We start from the raw sequence: 20479 nt of genomic DNA on the forward strand, positions 1-20479 counted from the left end.
ACCGATGCAAACATCTTCATCCATTTTAATGTTGATTCCTGCAAGTTGGGTTAGGAGTCCTTCCATGTAATTAAGATGTGTGGCAAGTGATGTGCTGGACTTCATTTCAAGCCTGAAGAATTCAATTAGGAGACCATACTTTGATGATTTAGATTGTGCACCGAACAGGGTGTCAAGTCTTTTCCATGTATCCTGTGAGGTCTCACAGTTATCCACGTGATGGATATAACTGTCATCTAGCTCCAATTTGATAATGGCCTGGGCTCTGTCATCATTCTTTTGCCAAGTAGTTGCAAGGTCCGCGTCCCGAGGTTTCTTCTCTTTGCCATTTGTGATGGCCCAGAGACCCTTCTTCATCAGGATGAGCTTGATGCGGGTTTGCCAAGTGTGGAATCCGACTCCTTTGAATCGAGCATTTGGCGAGTCTTTGCCCATGTTAGATTTACGGGAACAGTAGCAAATCAACTTCAGACTTTATTAGATTTGAGCAACAGAAGAATTGATTGAGAGACACAAGTGCTAAAAAGCACTAACTGAGTGTCAATGAATACCAAATCTGCAAAAGTCTTTTACTCCAAGTGATCTTCCCCTTCTTGATTTGATGCTGATGTCGTCAGATCTGAGTGACAGTACTTTAACGAACTTCAGAGAGTATTGCTCAGTGATTAAAATCACTGTTAATAACTTCAGTGAGAGAAACAGTGAAAAATGTCAAGATTTTGAAGCTTTTGGCTATGGTGGATTTAGGGTTTCTGAGACAGGGGCCTGGTTTTTTGCTTATTGCAGGAGCTACAGTGCATCATTTTTAAAACTTTTTACATATCTAGGAAGCTTATGTCATGGGCTACCAAAGCCCCATGAAGATTGTGCAGATCGTGGTCAGTATAAGGCGCGCAGGTGCCGCGAACAGATTCGGCGCAGATCTGGACAGCGTGGTCGAATTTCTGCAATGCTGGAGCCAGGGAGCATCAATGTCATTGATTGTTGTGCCAAGATGAAACGCCTTGAGCAGAGGAACAACTCTCCAGAAGAAATCGTGGGCTGAAATGGCCTGGTTGAAGAGTTATGGAAGCTCCAAGCAAGGTAGGTCCTGTCTGGCTATGGCAGACACAGAACAGAGATTTGGGATTTTCACAATGCTGAGCTCCAGATGGTCCAATGTCCTGGATTGATGTGATACAGAGAAGCTTTATGAGTTGGGGAATACTTTTCCAGAAGGAAGCTGTAAGAGATTTGACCTGTGGAGTGAGATATAAGCAGTTCAATCTGATAGGGTGCTGCTGGCTATGGCTGCCATGGAAGCTTCAGTGAGAGTAGAGTTGGGAGATGAAGTCATGAGCTGACATTGAGCTGGATGGAGGTTCAGAAGAATCAAGAGAGGCTGGAGAAGCAATGCCATGCCCAACTGGGCTCTGATACCATGTTAGAAATGCGGGATCTAGAGCATGACATAACCGGAAGCTATGGAGGATGGAAGGAGAAGTGTAGACTCATGATGGAATGGACACTGTTTGTTACACAAGTGAATTAGGTTCCAAGATTGAGACTTGGACTCATAAACACAATCTTGTGTATGTGGACAATGACATTGACACTTTACTGAAATGAAAAGAGTACTATCATTGCATTAAGAAAGGAAGCAAGTACAATGCTTTATAGGAAAGTAGGAAACTGCAGTAGGCACCATTGTGCATATGGGATAATGTACCCTGCATGTCCTTGACCCTGAGACTCCATACAAAGAGGCTGTTTGAGTGTGATTGCTGATTCTCAACACAAAGTACCCAAATCATCAAGCATCAAGGTATCTATTGTCAGAAGGTACTCTCAAACTATCACAAAAATAATGTTGAATCCTATGGTATACCGAAGAATGCAAGACAGCTCACAACTCATTTGCATATCTCACCTCATGGCTTAAACCATATTGCAATGGAGTTTAGCCCAATATGAAAGTTCTTTAATGTTAATGCTACATTTCATTAACTTAAATTTTTTCTACATGTATATAACATTATCTATCATCTATGTAACATAATGTATTGAATATACAATCTCATTATTTTAAATCATACTATAAAATTATTAGCATAATATACATTTACAAACAAGGCTTTTATCGTTTAATAAAGATATATACACATATATTTCAAAGATATACAAACATAGCTCTATAATATACACACAATTCTACAAAAGTTAAAATGTACAAAGTTGAGCTTCAGTGTTTAGCCTTGTTAAAGGGGTATGAAGAAAAAAAAAATGGAACACTACATCTGAAATGGTCACCAATTTTGATTGGAGTAAAATGCAAAGAGTTTTTGTATATTTAAATCATTTACCATTTGTGTTTGGAGTAAAATGAGGAAACATTATTTAAAAAGTGCTTATTTTTTGTTTTGAATCCATGAGCTTAGCTTCCTTAGATGAGGGAAGTTCCATTACACCAGATCTCTCAATACAATTATTTATCCTCAAATAAAATTTTGTAATAAAGCAATGTAGATTTCATGGACTTCCGATGATGGAACATGTTTAATGTTCAACAATAATGCCACATCAAAAGGGATGCATGGATCCCATTGGGCAACCAGCTCTACAAGACAACAATCTTACCTAGTTCATATCTATCCTAACCCAGAAATATGTACAAACATAATCAACTAATGGGTTCAAAAGATAATAAACAAGGAAGCCTGGCCTCCGATGAAGTGCTTCTAAGTACTAGACACTTCCTCTTATGGCAATTCATCAGACAAGGCACACTAGTCATTACCACCAATCATGCATTTTGTCCCTTCTACAATTGGGTCCATCAATCTTCATCGTCTTCATAGGATGGTGAGAAGACATGCAATTGTCCCCATTACTCATCACACTAAGACCAATGGACTTCTAAGCAAGTCGGTTGACCAACCACCTTGCGTTCCACTTGATGTCCGCATCACTAATGACCACTTGTCATCAATACAATGTGGTCTCCTCTATTAAATCATGTGTATTGCTAGACAATCACATCTAAAAAAGCTCAAAAAGGTGTAGAATTAGTTGGCTTGCCTATTTTATGGGCAACCATATCAAAACCTTCATTCTCGTCAACTATAGCATGATTCACAGTGTAGAAGTGGAGATATGATATTGTTGCCACGATGATAGCCCACACAAAGATGAGATGAGGGTGAGAGAAGACAATTGCTCAAATCAATCATGCCCTTTCATTATTGTTATGATATATATATACACACACACAAGGCATGAAATGCTTTCGAGTGTGTCCTTTGATTTTAGGATAACACACATTAGTACATTTCAACACTCCCCTTTCATGTGGATTGTCCATGTGATGGAGGTTATAGATTATATTAAACAAAACTTGTTTATACAATTGAATTTTGCCAAATTTTCAATTTAGTAACTTGATTTTTTGTGAAAGAATATCACCGTCTTCATGTTGATGACAATGATGTTGATCTCAAGAATGATCTTGATCTTAATGGTGATAACAATAATCTTGATCACCATGCAAGTTCCACTTCTTTACTTGTTTAAACTTGTCCTTCCAATGTTTTTCCCCTTAAGGGGACCTCCAAAAGTCTATATGCAAAGAAAATTATAGCTTATGAGTACAGTTGATGATAACTAAAACAATGTATTTTATTCTAATTACCAATCAATTTTTGTACAAATTTCTTTTTGTGGCTATATATAGGTGATTATGTATAGTTAGAGAACAAAGCAATGATTGCTCAAAGGCTAATTTGTTTTTAGCTTTGGCCATTAATGTAGGGTCTTGGCCCTTTTTGGGATACTTTGAAGCTCCTTTGACTTAAGCTGCATTGGGCTTGCGTGATTCATGTGATATGAATCTTTGTAGATATAAAGGATGACATTTTCACTTTATATTGATTTGTATTGCATTAGTTTATTTTATTGATTTACTTTATTTTTTCTTGGTCTTAAGATTTTCCTCTTGTGTAAAACCCCCAAGTTCATGGTATTTGGATTGAATGAAATTTTTAACAATTTTAGAGGCTTTTTACCCCATCAATCTTATTTGTTTAGTCAAATTTTAGTTTTTTTCTTCTTTTAAAAAATTTATAATCTAATCTTATTTCTTGCTATTAAAATAATGTGTTAAAAAGTGAATCATTAGTTGGAATACAAAACAAAATTTAGTGCTTATTGGATAATATTGGATGTTATAGTGACCAAGTGTAACTAAGATAAGAATGTTTAATTCTATTTTGTGCATTTTAGAGTGAGAATTTAGTTTCAATTTTGAGAAAAGTTGCTCCAATATGATTATATTTGATAATATATTTAGTATACTTCTTAGCAATGCTAATTAATATGCAAATAGCTTGATGCTTCAAGCATGTTTAATGATGTGCAATGATTGAATGGAAATAAAGGATTGAAAATGAGGGATTTGATTAGGATCGTACCCTTGCAATTCACTAACTCATTAATTGCATTAGGTTACCCTTTACAATATATTTCAAATCAGTACATAAGATTTTTGAAATGGAGCTTAATTCAAATGAAAATGATGCTTAGAATTAATTTACAAGTTCTAACAATCTAAGAAGATGTATTTTTTAAATTTAATATCAAATTGAAGCCTATGGATATAACAATCTCTCATCATCAAGTAGATTAGGCTACAACAACTCAAATTAGAGAGATTTCAAATTTAAATATAATGGATTACCTCTTCAAAAGATTGATGAAGCTCAATGAACCATAAAGAATCAACCATCAGCCATAAGCATCAGGAAATCAACCTCGAATTGTTCTATGTCCTCCATACTTCAATGTCAAGTGATTAATCAATCCCAGTGCTTGTAGATTGAAAGAACTTCAAGATAGAAGTCTTTAGCATCATGGAATGCTCATTGGTGAGAAATTGAAGCTTGGAATGAGAAATTCCCAAAATAATGGCCCATAATGGTCTCTTGTTGCCAGATGCTCTTCAAAGGTTATAATCTTGCTCCAATCTTGAAAGAGAATCACTATAGAGGAGTGTCCAAGCCAAAAGTCTAAAAAGTGTTGGCTATGGCTACCCTACTATGTGTTTAGGATTTCAAAGAGAAATGGCTCAAAAGGATGGAGAAGAAAGCTCAAATTCCTAAAGAATAGGTGTATGTTACTTGCTTAATGTTCGGAGAAGCTTGCTTGACCAAAGCTATAATTGACTTCTTTATGCCATTGTCTAGTGCAAAATGCATTGAAAATCATGTTGGCCTTGCCCTCTTGTATGGTATCCAAGCTCCATCAAAAGCATGCTCTAATTGTTGGTCTTAGCCTGAGGAATTCTCTTAATAAGTAGGTTAAATATGGAGAGAAGGTATGCTTGAAGCATGAGCAAAGATTGAAGAGTAGTTCACCATGGAAGCTTTGGGAAAAATCTTGAAGTGGGAAGAGAGAGAGAATCTTTTGAGAAAGTAATTGGAACTTGGACCATTATCAACTCTTGAGACCTCCTCTTTTGACAACATACTTGCAAAATGGCCTGAGATTTGATGATGACCTACTAATTTTCCCATCATCCTGCCTCTAAATTTTCCATCATATCCTAGAAATTTTTTTAATTAAAATATATTCTTCACATGAAGGACCACTTATCACTACACAACTCTCTTCAAGATCTACATCTCATGTATTTAAATGGCCATGATTGTCTAACTTTTTGTTAGAATGTGACTAAATGAAACCAAAGACCTATGTCGTGATACCAATTGTTATAAAAAAGACTAGATAGAAGAGAGAAGAGTGCAAAAAGAGAGAGAAAGATTGATGAGGAGAGAGAAATACTAGAATGAGAGAAAAAAATAGAGAAGCCATAAATGATTGCAAGAGTTAGAGAGATAAAGACACTAATTTGATTATTTTTGAATGGTGAAAAAAATACAAGTCTCTTACATCTTATACCAATCTTAGTGTGACTTGGTATTTAGTTTTTCCAAATATTTCTAACATATTAATCCTCCTAAATTCTTCCACTATCATATGAAATGTGAAATTAGATTTGTCTCTTCTCTTCCAAGTACCATTTTCACGTTTCATACATCACATCGAAAGGTTTGACAAAGGTGTCATATTAAACTCAATAGATGGATTTTTTTAATACTTTTTTGGCATACTTTGTGCATTGCATTCATCATGTTGAAGAACTTTGTGTTTTATAGGTGAATTTTGCATTTTGTAGTCATCGCAGTTGGTGAACAATAGCAATATCATATGAGACATGATAGAGCATGTTCTTTTCTTATTTGAAGCATCTTTTTCACATTTGATATATCATATTCAAACAACTTTGTGGTTTATAATATAATATTGGATTCTATTGTCATTAAAGTTGGTGAAAAAATAGCCATGGCTAAAATAAAAGCTACTACAAGAAAGCAAAAAGTTGATCCCAAACAAATTGCTAAAAGATTTAGTAGACCTCAAAACCATCTAAGTGTAACGTGCCTGCCTATCAGCTGTCTAGGCACGTTTTTAGTAGTCCATGGGAGAGATGAGAAGCCACACTGCCTGGCACTCCCATGGAATGTCACAGGGTTTGTCGCCAGAGTTTCTTGAGCCTGCCTCGCAACTGAAGGTTCGCGGCCGAACCCACTAAGATCGACCTAAAATCCAGGTTCCTAGTGGTCAAGGTCTCCTGATAGCATTCTAGCGTTGGGTTTTGGACATCCTACTTTACGCAGAAATGCCTAATCCAAAGCAGATCCATGGCGCACTTGACTCAAAGAGAATGGAAAACGAGAGGGATGCGCTGCTCAACCTCTCTACCCGTAGGGCATAGTCCCATCCTGGTCCCCTAAAACGACATGAATCGAGTTCTAACCTAACAAAACCTAAAGGTCGAACGACAGTAATCCTTGTGAGAAGCCTCCCAGTTCTCTAGGACCACCCTGCCATAGGACAAACCCATCCACCCACTTCCCTTGATAACTTTAGTTTTCTAATTAGGTCCTATCACATTTATGTATGACATTCAAAATCACCTTCATTAATTAAGCCTTTTAGGGAACAGGGTTGGTTTATGTAACTTATAGCACACAGTGAAAACAGTGCAAGCAGACCTTTTGAGAAACAAGTTCCTTAACTTATCTTCAAGTTAATCTTTGTCCCCTACCCATACAGGAGAAATTATATATTTCTTTTGTCCAATAGAAGTACCCGATCAGAATCACATGGCACCATAATTTCCATCAAGTATCTAGAATAGGATCTTCCAATGCCTCCAAATGTTGGGCTTATGATAGTCTACAGCTCTATTCTGGACGACTCGGCAAGGGGTTTCCAAAGCTCCATTGACCCCAAGCGACCTAGGAGTGAGACACACTTTCCATGGTTGGCCTTTTCACCACTTGACCTTCGGCCCGTGAATCGAGAAGTGCCCTCTCGGGTTGAAATGCGACATGACCTTGGAGATGATCCACCTGTGCAAAATTTCCTTCCTTAATTAATCCAGTTAAGAACCAAGCACAATTAAGGCAATTAGCCTAATATCATCTTCCAAGAAGGACATTCCTTTATTCCCATGGCAACTTGTCATTACAGACCCCTGCCATGCATTTACCATCAAACACAAGCACTTGGAATAATCATCCAACTCACATCCCACAATCAGTTTAATGCAAAAGCATTTTTAAGACGATGTTAGATCAATTCAACAAAAAAATGATAACTTTTTCCAACATTGTAGGAACAATCGTGATAACCTTCCATCGCATACCTGCTCTCCCCCTTGGGGTCTAAGTAATTTCATGCAAAATCTACTTAGCACTTTGGCTAAGACACATGCCAAGGTCTTATACAACTATGCGAGAATGTAAATTCTATTGAGCACTTATATTGATCAATAACCTGACCCTCTTCTCAGCGAGATCGAAAGCATCGGGCTATCCTTTGTCTCGGGTTTCCCTAACCCCTTGAGCTCTCTACTTGCCTTTGAGGCCCAGAGTTGTCTTTATCTAGCCCAATTCCCAAATTTGGATTGATAAACATAGTGTTATTGAGTGAATCCCAAGGCAACTTAGCCTCTAATCCTTATGATTGTTGTTTGTACTAGTTAAGTACAACGTCAAGATTCCCAATCTAATAGCATGAGCTACTAATGAGAGTTTGGTCAAGGTCTAGAGCTTCGAAAACGATTCTCTTCTAGAATAAGTTGCTTGCCATGCAATCTATTAGACATGCAAGTTGTGACATATACCTTTGAAATGACAAAAATTGCACCTACTATTGCAAGGACGGGAAGCTGACAATGCTTGAGTCTTATATATTTACAAATTCATTGTATAGAATTTAAATACAATGGTCTTCTCTTGATATGCGCATTTGGGGAATTCAGTCTGTCGAATACCTGCGATGCAATTTATCCTTCTTAATGTCCTATCCTCGTACGGATCTAATGCATCTCATGTAGGACTCAAGGCAAACAAACTAGAAATATGCTACTTACGATTGGTATTGCGATTGGATGGGCAGTGATGTCCTCGCTCGAGGCTTTCATTGCGGGATTGCTATCTGGGTGCGACAACTTCCACTTGGGTGCCATCCCTGATCTCTTCTCTTTTAGACATTCTTTACATAGGACTTCTGCATTTTGTATTCAATTAGTGAGGGCATGCTGGGGAGTGAGATGAGCTTGCGGTTGAGGGATAATCATGCAAAAACAGGGTATTGGTCCGTGGCCAACGGGAGAGAAACTATGCGTGTGGACACCCTCTATAGAGGGGAAAGGCTCCTTCTTCTTCTTCTTCTTCTTCTTCTGTTCTTATCCCTCTCCCTACCTCTCTCTCTTCTTCTTTGACTTCTTCTTCTCTTCTTCTCCTCTCTCGCTCCCTCTCTTCTTCTCTTCTTCTTTTTCTCCTCTTCTTCTCCTCTCTTCTTCTCTTCTTCTTCTTCTTCTCTTCTTCTTCTCCTCCTCCTTCTCTTCTTCTTCTTCTTCTCTTCTTCTCCTCTCTCTCTCCCTCTCTCTCTCTCTTCTTCTTCTTCTTTTCTTCTTCTTCTCTTCTCTCTCTCCCTCTCTCTTACTCTTCTTCTCCTCTCCTCTTTCTTTCTCACCTCTCCCTACCTTTCCGTCTCTCTCTCACTGTCAAGGGGAAAAAAATTATTCAACACCAAAGGGAAGGGGAGATGAAGGTGGTAATTTCCTTTTCTTTTCTACACAAGGGGGGGGGGGGGTATCATTGTGGAGTGGTGGTGGTAGTAACCACCACTTATCGCCGTCCACATGGCGGCTCTACAGTCGACACCTTCATCATCTTCACCGTGTCCTTCCTCCCTGTCTCAGCTTCGTCAATGGCTTCCTCGTCATTGTGATGTCTCTCCTGCCACCATCATCGTCATCTTCCTTCTCCTCGTTGACGTCACTTCCTCTTTCCCCCCCCCCCCCCTCGCCACCTATCGATGGTGGCAGGGGGTGAACGTTAAAAAAAATTATTTAAATTTGATTTTTAAGGAGGGCATTTGTAAGGATGGGACGTTACATCCTCTCCCCCTTAGAGAACTTGAGATGTCCTCATCTCGGAAGAACTAGAAAAGACAAGCATTAATGAGGCTTAAGGCCTATGGGTTAGGACCCACCATCCATCCGCTGTGCTACTTTAATCACTCATAAGCATGTGGTCTTTTGAAACACAACTTATTGTATTGGATTTATTTGAGTAGTGTGGATTACAAGAGAAGAGTTTATTGTAGTTACATCTCATGGATATCTTTTAGGTTTTTCCTAAGTATCTAGTATATTCTAGATCACTAGAGCTTGTACAATTTCATTCCTTGTAAGTTCAAGTTCTCTTTGAGTCTTGTTAGGACAATTTACGTGGATATGTCCAATGTGTTGGCACTCAAAGCATTGGTGTTTAGGGTGCTTTAAACATTCCCTTTTGAAATGATCTAACTCCCTGCAAATCACTTGGGATCGTAGGATCCTTAGTTGTCCTTGGTAGGAGTTTTTTCTATTTAGACCAAATTGTCCTAGGTTCCTTTTAGCATATCAAAGTGGTTCTTTTTCTCGGAAACTATGGTCCCAGATTGTCCTCTTCTTAGTTCGGGACTAAGCTCCATGGAAAATCGGCTTTGGTTGTAATACTAAAGAATACTTCTAAGATTTGACATTCTGGTAAGACCCAGTCATATTAGTTGAGAAGAAATGACTTAAGAGAAATTCATTGCAAGTTATAGTTGTCATTCCTTACCAAATTATCTCTAATCATTTGCAAGTTCTAGGCTCAAAATAGATACAACTCATATTACTCAAGTTAACTATAGTTACAGGAGTAAAGTTTATCCCAATACAAGTTGTATTTCATGTCGAAAAAATTTCTAGGATTTCTAATCATCCTGAAGAGGTGTTGTAGGTTCTAGATCTTCATCTTCATCTGATTCCTCTATATATCCATAGATTGCACCTGTGTAGCTTCGTTTTCTTGGAGGCTCAATGTCTTATGGACTTAGATTAGTAGGGTAGTATACTTGGATATGTTCTAGCTCATTACAATGGAAGCATTGACGGTAGGGACATCTCCTACGGATGTGCCCTATCTCTCTGCACGTATGGCATCTCTTACCCTGATCTTGGGAGTCATCTTTGCCTGATCCAAGTTCTTGGATGATTGGCTTTGCTTGAAGTAATGCATCTTGCAATTTTGTTGGACGCATTGCTTCAAGATGGTGGTTCAAAGGAGTGTTTAGGCCATGGCAAAACTTGGATACTTGTTGTGCAACATCCATAGGTGGTGCGTATTTTAGTAGGGTTACAAACTTTGAGTAATAGGCTTCCAAGGTTAATTCTAGCTGTTTGAGCTTGAAGAATTCATTCATCTTCAAAGTCTTGTAGGTTGGCAGAAGGTATCGTCCGCATACAACATCTTTCAACTGAGCCCGAGTAACAACCGCTTCAAAGATACCTCCGTCTTTGCACCATTGCTTCCACTATATCCGAGCAACCTGGCCAACTAACTTGAGTTTGGATATCATTGCTTGATTGGTAGTAGTAGTTTCTAAAGCAGAGAAATAAACGTCCATTGACTCAATCCATATCTATGCCTCTACTGCGACGTCTATCCCTTCTCCATCAAACTTGGGTGCCTTAATTTGCTTGAGAAGGAATTTCTTCTCTTGCATGTCAACATTCCTGGGTACCAAGGGTTCTTGATAATCAAGCCATACCATTAAGGTTATTCTGTTTAAGGTATGTCTACGAACCATACATAAATCAATCCCACATCATTATGAAGTTTCACTCTCATACCAACTATAATGTGCCCACCAATCGGTTGTCTAGGCACGTTTTTAATGGTCCATCAAGAGATCGCGTAACTTATAGCACAGACACAAAAACAGTGCAAGCAGACCTTTTGAGAAACAAGTTCCTTAACTTATCTTCAAGTTAATCTTTGTCCCATGCCCATACAAGAGAAATTATGTATTCCTTATGTCCAACAGAAGTACCCGGTCCAAATCACATGGCACCATAACTTCCATCAAGTATCTAGAATAGGATCTTCAAATGCCTCTAGACGTTGGGCTCGCGGCAGTCTACAGCTCTATTCTGGATGACTCGACACAAGGGGTGTCTAGAGCTCCACTAACCCCAACGACCTAGGGGTGAGACACACTTTCCATGGTTGGGCTTTTCACCACTCGACTTTTGGTCTATGAATCAAGAAGTGCCCTCTCAGGTTGAAATGCGGCATGACCTTGGAGATGATCCACCCGTGCAAAATTTCCTTCCTTGATTAATCCAATTAAGAACTAAGCACAATCAAGGCAATCAGTCTAATATCATCTTCCATAAGGACATTCCTTTATTCCCATGGCAACTTTTCATTACAGACCCCTGCCATGCATTTACCATCAAACACAAGTACTTGGAAATCATCCAACTCGCATCCCACAATTAGTTTAATGCAAAAGCATTTTTAACACAATGTTAGATCAATTCAACAAAACAATGATAACCTTTTTCAAAATGGCAAGAATAGTCACGATAGCCTTCCATCGCATACTCGCTCTCCCCCTTGGGGTCTAAGCAATTTCATGCAAAATCTACTTAACACTTTGGCTAAGACACATGCCAAGGTCTTATACAACTATGCGAGAATGTAAATTCTATTGATCACTTATATTGATCAATAACCTAACCCTCTTCTCAGTGAGATCGAAAGCATCCGCCTATCCTTTGTCTCGGGTTTCCTTAACCCCTTGATCTCTCTACTTGCCTTTGAGGCTCAGAGTTGTCTTTATCTAGCCCAATTTCCAAATTTGAATTGATAAACATAGTGTTATCAAGTGGATCCCAAGGCAACTTAGCCTCTAATCCTTATGATCGTTGTTTGTATTAGTTAAGTACAACGTCAAGATTCCCAATCTAACAACATGATCTACTAGCGAGAGTTTGGTCAAGGTCTAGAGCTTAAAAGACGATTCTCTTCCAAAATAAGTTACTTGCCATGCAATCTATCAGACATGCGAGTTGTGACATATACCTTTGAAATGACAAAAATTGCACCTACTATTGCAAGGACGGGAAGCTGACAATGCTTGAGTCTTATATATTTATGAATTCATCGTATAGCATTTAAATACAATGGTCTTCTCTTAATACGAGTGTTTGGGGAATTTAGTATGTCGAATACTTGCGATGCAATTTATCCTTCTTAATGTCCTATCCTCGTACGGATCTAATGCATCTCATGCTGGACTCAAAGAAAACATTTATCAAACTGGAAATATGTTACTTACGACTAGTACTGCAGTTGGATGGGCGGTGATGTCCTCACTGGAGGCTTTCGCTATGGGATTGCCATCTGGGTTCGACAACTTCCACTTGGGTGCCATCCCCGATCTCTTCTCTTTTAGGCGTGCTTTACACAGGACTTCCACATCTTGTATTCAATTAGCGAGGGAAAGTTGGGAAGCGAGATGAGCTTGCGGTTGAGGGATAATCATGCAAAAACAGGGTATCGGTCCATGGCCAATGGGAGAGAAAGTATGCGTGTGGACACTCTCTACGGAGGGGAAAGGCTCCTTCTTCTTCTTCTTCTCTTCTTCTCTCTCTCTCTTCCTCTCCCTACCTCTCTCTCTTCTTCTTGGTCTTCTTGTTCTCCTCTCTCTCTCCCCCTCTCTTCTTCTCTTCTTCTTCTTCTCCTCTCTTCTTGTCTTCTTCTTCTCCTCTCTTCTTCTTCTCTTCTTCTTCTTCTTCTCTTCTTCTCCTCCCTCTCTCTCTCTCTCTCTCTCTCTCTCTCTCTCTCTCTCTATTTGCGTTCTTCCTCTTCTTCTCTTCTCTTTCTCCCTCTCTCTTACTCTTCTTCTCCTATCCTCTCTTTCTTTCTCTCCTCTCACCTCTCCCTATGTTTCCCTCTCTCTCGCACCGGCAAGGGGGAAAAATTTAGTCAACATCAAAGGGGGGGAGGTTAAGGTGTTAATTCCCTTTTCTTTTCTACACCGGGGGTATCATTGTGGAGTGGTGGTGGTGGTAACCACCACCTATCACCATCCGCATGGCGGCTCTACAATCGACACCCTCATCATCTTCACCACATCCTCTCGGCTTCCTCAATGGCTTCCATGTCATCCTGATGTCTCTCCTGCCACTGTCATCATCGTCTTCATTCTCCTCGTTGACGTCACGTCCTCTTCCCCCTCCCTTGCCACCTATCAGTGACGACAGGGGGGAACCTAAAAATTTTTTGTTTAAATTTGATTTTTAAGGGGGGGCGTTCGTAACGATGGGACGTTACAATAAGCCACTAATAAAACCCAAGAAAAACTTTTCACAAGGTGTGAGATGCTTGAGAAAGATTCGAACGGCAATGAAGGCTCTCAATGATGCAGTTCTAAAACTCCCATTCCAAAGACTTGTTAGGGGGATTTGTGATAAGCATAGTCTTAGCAATTTCAGATGGACAAGGACAACAAGTCAACTGCATCTAAGAGACTATAGAGGACTTCTTAATTGATTTTTTCTAGGATATATATATCTGTACTACCTATTCAAATACATTGACACTCATGGTGGATAAGGACATGATCAACTTGAGAAGGGTAAGATATAGATTCTCTAATATTCTAAAGCCATTTATTATCGCTCATAAAAATACATATAATATTCTAATGTACCATCATATAGGAAAAAAAGATAGATGCATGCCCTAAAATCGAGGATATCACACATTAAAGAGATACAAGATTGCATGAGAAGGAGGAAAAAAAATAAAAGAATAGGCAAAGAAATGGAGGAAGCATAAGAAAAAGAAAGCAAAGGAAAAAGAAGCACAGAAACTAGAATCATTAAAAGATGAGCTCTTTGACATGCTTGAAAGGGTTAATCTAGAAGGCTTCAATGTGTATTACTTTTTATTTGGTGTTGATATATGCAAGAGAACTGATATTTTTTCTTTGTCCTCAAAGTGTATTGAGATCCTCACAATGATAAAATGTGAGAAGTAAATGACTCCATTCTTCTTACTAAATTAAGGTATAATATGTCCCAATTTATTTATTCTTAAGAATGATTTTTTTTGTAATAATTTTTTTTCTATATGCTCTTTATCTTCTTCTTTTTTCTAAGTGTATGATGCATGAACTCACTTTCAATATATTTAAAAAAATGTTAATCCTTCAATCTCTCATTACATAAGGTAAATGTAGCTTGATGTGGATGGATTTAAATATTGGCTCAATCGAATTGACTTCAACACTTTAGAGCTTCTTTTGATTCCATACCATGAAAAGTAAGTAGTTTGTTATTTTGTCTATTTTCAAGATTTTTTTACCTTAATTATTGGTATATGACTATTTTTAGTTCCCATTGGAGCTTTCCATACAATAGATTGTATTGATAAACAATGTTTTTATATCAATTCTTTAAAAGAAAGCTATGAAAATGCTAAGATATAAGTTAAATCATTCAAAGCCTCCTTGTTCATTAGAAGTTTTATTTGTTTTAGGTACTCTAAATTTTATTTGATATAGAGATGCAAAACATTGATTGCAGTGCTACACAAAATGCCTCTAATGCCTTCACATCTACTTCAAATGGAGTACATACAAGTTATTTGTGATTCTTTGATCAAAATATATCAAGATAGTTGACTTTATAAACTATTAAAAAAAAGTTGTGTAATTTTTGTTTTTGTTGATGATTGTGTAGACTTAATCAAGATAATAGCCATTCTTTTGGAATATTATAGGATAATTGCAAATACTAGAAGATTAATTAAGTTTATTTATCTTAATGATTAAAATTTTTATAAAGGTAATATGGAATATGCTTAACTTTAAGATAGAGTTTCAGTAAAAAATAGACCATTCCAAAATAATAGGAAATTAACACATTGTTATCAAATGTGCGATAATTTTTCAAGGATTGTTATAATAGTGAACATGTTTGATATGTATGAGAAAAGCTTTTCAAGTACATACTCATCAATTTCATAGAAGAAGACTAAGGAGAAAAGTAGGTCATAGAGAGTGTGGATTTGGACAAGGAAGAAGAGATGCCTAGAACTTTAGGAGCTAAAAGCATACCTTGAATACCTAAGGCAACCAAACTATCAAAGAAAGGCAAAAAACTCCTAAAAATGATATTTTTTCTCTTAAGGAAAGTCATTAAAAAAAGACATAGCTCTTATATATTACCTTGTAAGACCTCATGTATGTAAATTAAGATGAAAGAAAATAGAAATTTGTTGCAATATCCAAACTTGTATTTATATTAAAAGTAAAGAGATATTTTCTTCAACATCCTTGCACTATATATTCTTATCTCTCATCTTTGATATCTAAAAAAATTTTAGCATAAATGTTTGCCATTCAAGAAGTGGAATCAAATATACACCTAGTATATATAATTTGATGTAGAAATATACATGTTTGCTATCAAGTTGTAATATAAATGAGCATGAAAACTTAAATTTTTTTAATTAATTATCATTGGTATAGTGTATATAATGATCCAACCTTTAGAATTGTAATAATGTTTTAATTGAGCCAAACATCAAGATCCACTCTAGAATCTTTGCTAAAATCATCAAGATTCTAGTCCAAAGCAACTAGACTACCACCAACATAATGCAATGTACTATAATAAAAGTTGAGGATAAAATTTTGAGCTGAAACCATGTATTTGCAAGCCACACACAATCTTAATTTATATAAAAAATTATCTCACCTTCTATCCTAATATCACATCCCTCCGTGATAAATTGTAGCATATGATCATATGCCAAAGCAACATGGCCTTTGATCTTCTTATGTTAGCATTGGAAAAGAAATCAATAAATACATTAATAGATATAAATATATAAACCTTGTTTAGCCTACTTGAGAGATTAGGTTATAATACTCTTTGTATATTAGAAAACATTTGACATAAAGGGTTTTAATACTCTCTGTATCTCAAAAAACATTTTACATTAGTAGCTCTCATAGGTGGCTAGACTTAGAAAAAGCCACTCAAGGCTTGTAAAATTAGGCAAAGGAAGGAGGGATATTGATTCCCATTGTCCATTTTGCATAGGGACAATATAAAAATAGTCATTAAAAACTATTCAATTTTTCGCAAGTTGTGTTTTTCTCTTAACTTTATATATTTATTCTCCAAACAAGCCATGCACAACATCAATAACATCAATAGTAGACTTTGGGTTGCCATTCCTCAAGATTAGAAAGATAAACATCTACAAGTAAAAACAAATTTTATCAGAATAAGACCTAATACCAAGTTTAAGAAAAAATAAGTATTGAGAATCAAATACTTACAATTTGGTCTATGCAATGGAAGATTTGAAGTTTTAAATTATTCCAAATGCAACTCTCTATGCATGAACATGTTGTACTAAAATCTCTTTTATGCTATTCTTTTTTGCTCTAAGTCTAAAAAATTTTATTCTACCTTTTCAAGTAGAGATGAAAGAGCTTTCACATCCCTATCTTTTCCTATGCATTGCATGCTGCATCATAATCTAGCTACTTTGTTAATAATATTAAGGATCTATCTTCCATCTATTTGGAATGACTTAAACATAGAATGCATGATTCCAAATACAAATATTAAAAGTACTAAAATATGCTACATGACTATTTTGATCCCAAGCTATTTGAGGCTATGCATATCAAAATGGAAAGTATTATATTTTACTTACTAAAATAAGGCATATGACTATTCTTGTCTCTGGTCACTTCCAACTATACACATGGTTATTCTTGTCCAAGTATTCGTAAACACATTAAAATGAAGAGGAAATGGTAGTCTAAGAAGTCAAATGGAAAGAAGTAACAAATAAAGAAAACTCATTCTGGGATGTCACTTATATGTTGGAAGAGTTTGGAAAATTTGATTTGGCTAGGGTCATTTAAAAAAGAAACTAGTGTAATCCTTTGTAAACTTTAAAAGATGTTTGTATATACATCAAACTGAAGCACAAGACAGATGTTAAACAAGAATAGAATAGCATAGAAAAAGAATGAGTTTTGGGATGTAACTTATATGTTAGTGACGTAAATAAAAGTTTTGGCTAGGATCGTGAAATTAGTAACCTAATCTAATCCTTTTGGTGAATTTCCAAAATAAAAGGTTTGGATATGATCATGATATTAATATCCTAATGTAACCCTTTCTTATAGGGAAGACATGGACATTAAATAATGCCTGACAGTATGTATCAAAGGTTTGACTTCATGTATTCATGTGCATATAAGTAGGTTAGTGTTTACCAAAAAGCATGTCCATGGACATTACTAGATGGCATATGTCATTTGCATTGTCTTCATTTGGCCAAAGTCCCTTTTAAAGAAATATATTTTATTCAATGCATTATTTCTTAAAGAAAATTTCAATTAAAAACTGTTAGAGACATGGATATTTTTTCCACACCTTCTCACTCTCACTCATGCGCATGCACACAGACTCTCTCTCTCTCTCTCTCTCTCGATGCAAGGAGCAACCCATATATGTTCATGATTGGATACACATCTTGCCACAATAGATTTTATTACTGCTCCTAGTTCTCTCTCTCTCTCTCTCTCTCTCTCTCTCTCTCTCTCTCTCTCTCTCTCTCTCTCTCTCTCTCTCTCTCTCTCTCTCTCTCTCTCTCTCGGTAAAGTCGAAGTGAAAGTACAAAAGAAAAAGCAAGAGCTATGGTGGATGGAGCAAGAGAGCAAGAAACAAAGACACCATATGTGGGAAATCCAACAATCACAATGTATGACCTGCCTTTCCTTATTCTATTGTCACTAAAAGAATAAATAATACGTAATAGTGATGGGCACCTTCTACCTACAACATGCAAGTGTATTGGTCTATATATCATAAACATAGGCAACTAGGCACAGATGGCCTTTAGCCCCTAAAAACCTCCCACTTAAAGGTGAGTGTGTCTCAGTAAGGAGAAGTGAAAGAAAAAAGAGAAAATTACATGTACATAGAGTACAGTAGGATGAGAAAAGACATCATCTCATTCTACACCCATCAACCTCCTAAGAAAGGCATATCATTCCATTGGAAGACTTTTACTAAGAGAATCTAAAGGATTCGTATCCATAGGTATCTTAACAAGCTCAATGGACTGGTCCTCTATCACCTCCTTGATGAAATGATAGCACATTTCAATATGCTTTGTCTTCACATGAAAGATCACATTACAAGCTAATTGAATGGCACTCATCAAATCTGCATGTAGTATAGGAGTCATAGGCATACCAAGATATGCAAGTAAATGGCCTAACCATAGGGCCTCCTTGCAAGCCTCAATGCCTGCAATATACTCAATCTTGATAGTAGATGAGATCTGCATTTCTACACCTTGGATATCCAAGAGATAGCATCTCCAGCATAGGTAAAGACATACCCAAAGGTGAATTTCCTATTGTCTACATGTCCTACATAATTTGAGTCAGTGCAATCTAGGGCTCATGTATCCTTGCTACAATAATAAATTGCATATATCTATTTTGGTTTTCAAGTATATCATGATACACTTCACAGCATCCCAATGTCGCTTAGCAAGTTTAACCGTATAATGTGCCAAAACTCCCACTACAAATGCTATGTTAGGATGGTCTCTATCATAGCATGCATTAAACTTCCCATTGTGGATGCATGCAAAAACTTGGCTATCTTGGCCCTCTCATCATCTAACTATGAACAATTAGCCTAACTAACCTTTATATGAGAAGGTAAAAGATAGCCGATAGGCTTACCATCCTACATATGGAATTGCTCAAGTACTCTATGTATGTATTCCTTCTGGGACAAATAGAGAAGTCCCTAGAGAAATTGCTCAAGTACTCTATGTATGTATTCCTTCTGGGACAAATATAGAAGTCCCTAGAGAAATTGCATGTAATGTGCATACCAAGTATTTGTGAGAATTATCCCATGTCCTTCATCTCAAACCTCTTCTTGAGCTTAGTCTTTAAAGCGTCCAACTTAGCATGAGCACTCCTATCTATAAGTGTATCATCAACATAAACACTACGATAGTAAGGCTACAATCACAATCCTTCTTTATGCATAAACATAGATTTGCATCACCACGAGAATACCCCTACAAATGTTTGAAAGCCTCAAAATTATGGTACCACTCCCTAGGTACCTACTTAGGCCCATAAAAACTCTTCTTCAATTTGCATACTAGGCATTCCCTACCTTTCTCTACAAAGACCTTAGGCTACTACCTATAAATCTTATCATGTAAGTCCCTATGTACGAATGCCATCTTTACATCCATCTGATAAAGATCGAGAACCAAGTGAGAAAGCAAGGCCAAGACCATGCATAGGATATTCATCTTGACTATAGAAGAAATGAATTCATCAAAATAAATACCATGCTTGTGATTAAAACCCTTTGTAACCAATCTACCATTATATACTATCTTAAGGTGACCATGGATACTCTTTAACTTGTAGATCCACTTACTTGGCAATGCACATTCTCCATCAGGCAAAAGGAAACTAAGTTCCATGTATGGTTCCTCTATAGTAAATCAAACAAGGACTGCATAGCCCTCTCCCAAGGAGTAAGAGACACATCTGCACTTTGCCTCCTCATAGATAAGTAGCTCAACAAAGTCTATCCCCATGACATAATCCATAACTTGCTATGGGGCCTATATAGTATGTCCTCTCTCTCTAACAACACGATCCTACATAATAGGTAGATCATGGACCATTACATCATCAACAATTGTATTAGGATGTCTTACCAAGACTAGTTGTACAATAACAAGAGGCTCCTCTTGAAAGACCACCCTACATACCTCAACTATCATTGAGACTTCTTATACAACTTCTGTTTATGAAATACAATATCATGACTTTGGTTAGATACCCTTTTGACCCCATGGATCCCAAAGGTGATAGCCCATCTCACCTACATTACCATATTTAAGAAAGATGCATTTGACAAACTTTGGATTCGATTTGTTGTGCTTGTCCATGAGAATATGATAGAAAG

Source organism: Lygodium microphyllum, chromosome 22 (assembly GCF_053477565.2).
Source record: "Lygodium microphyllum isolate KBCC chromosome 22, Lygodium_microphyllum_v1.1.10, whole genome shotgun sequence".
In the NCBI taxonomy this organism is placed as follows: domain Eukaryota; kingdom Viridiplantae; phylum Streptophyta; class Polypodiopsida; order Schizaeales; family Lygodiaceae; genus Lygodium; species Lygodium microphyllum.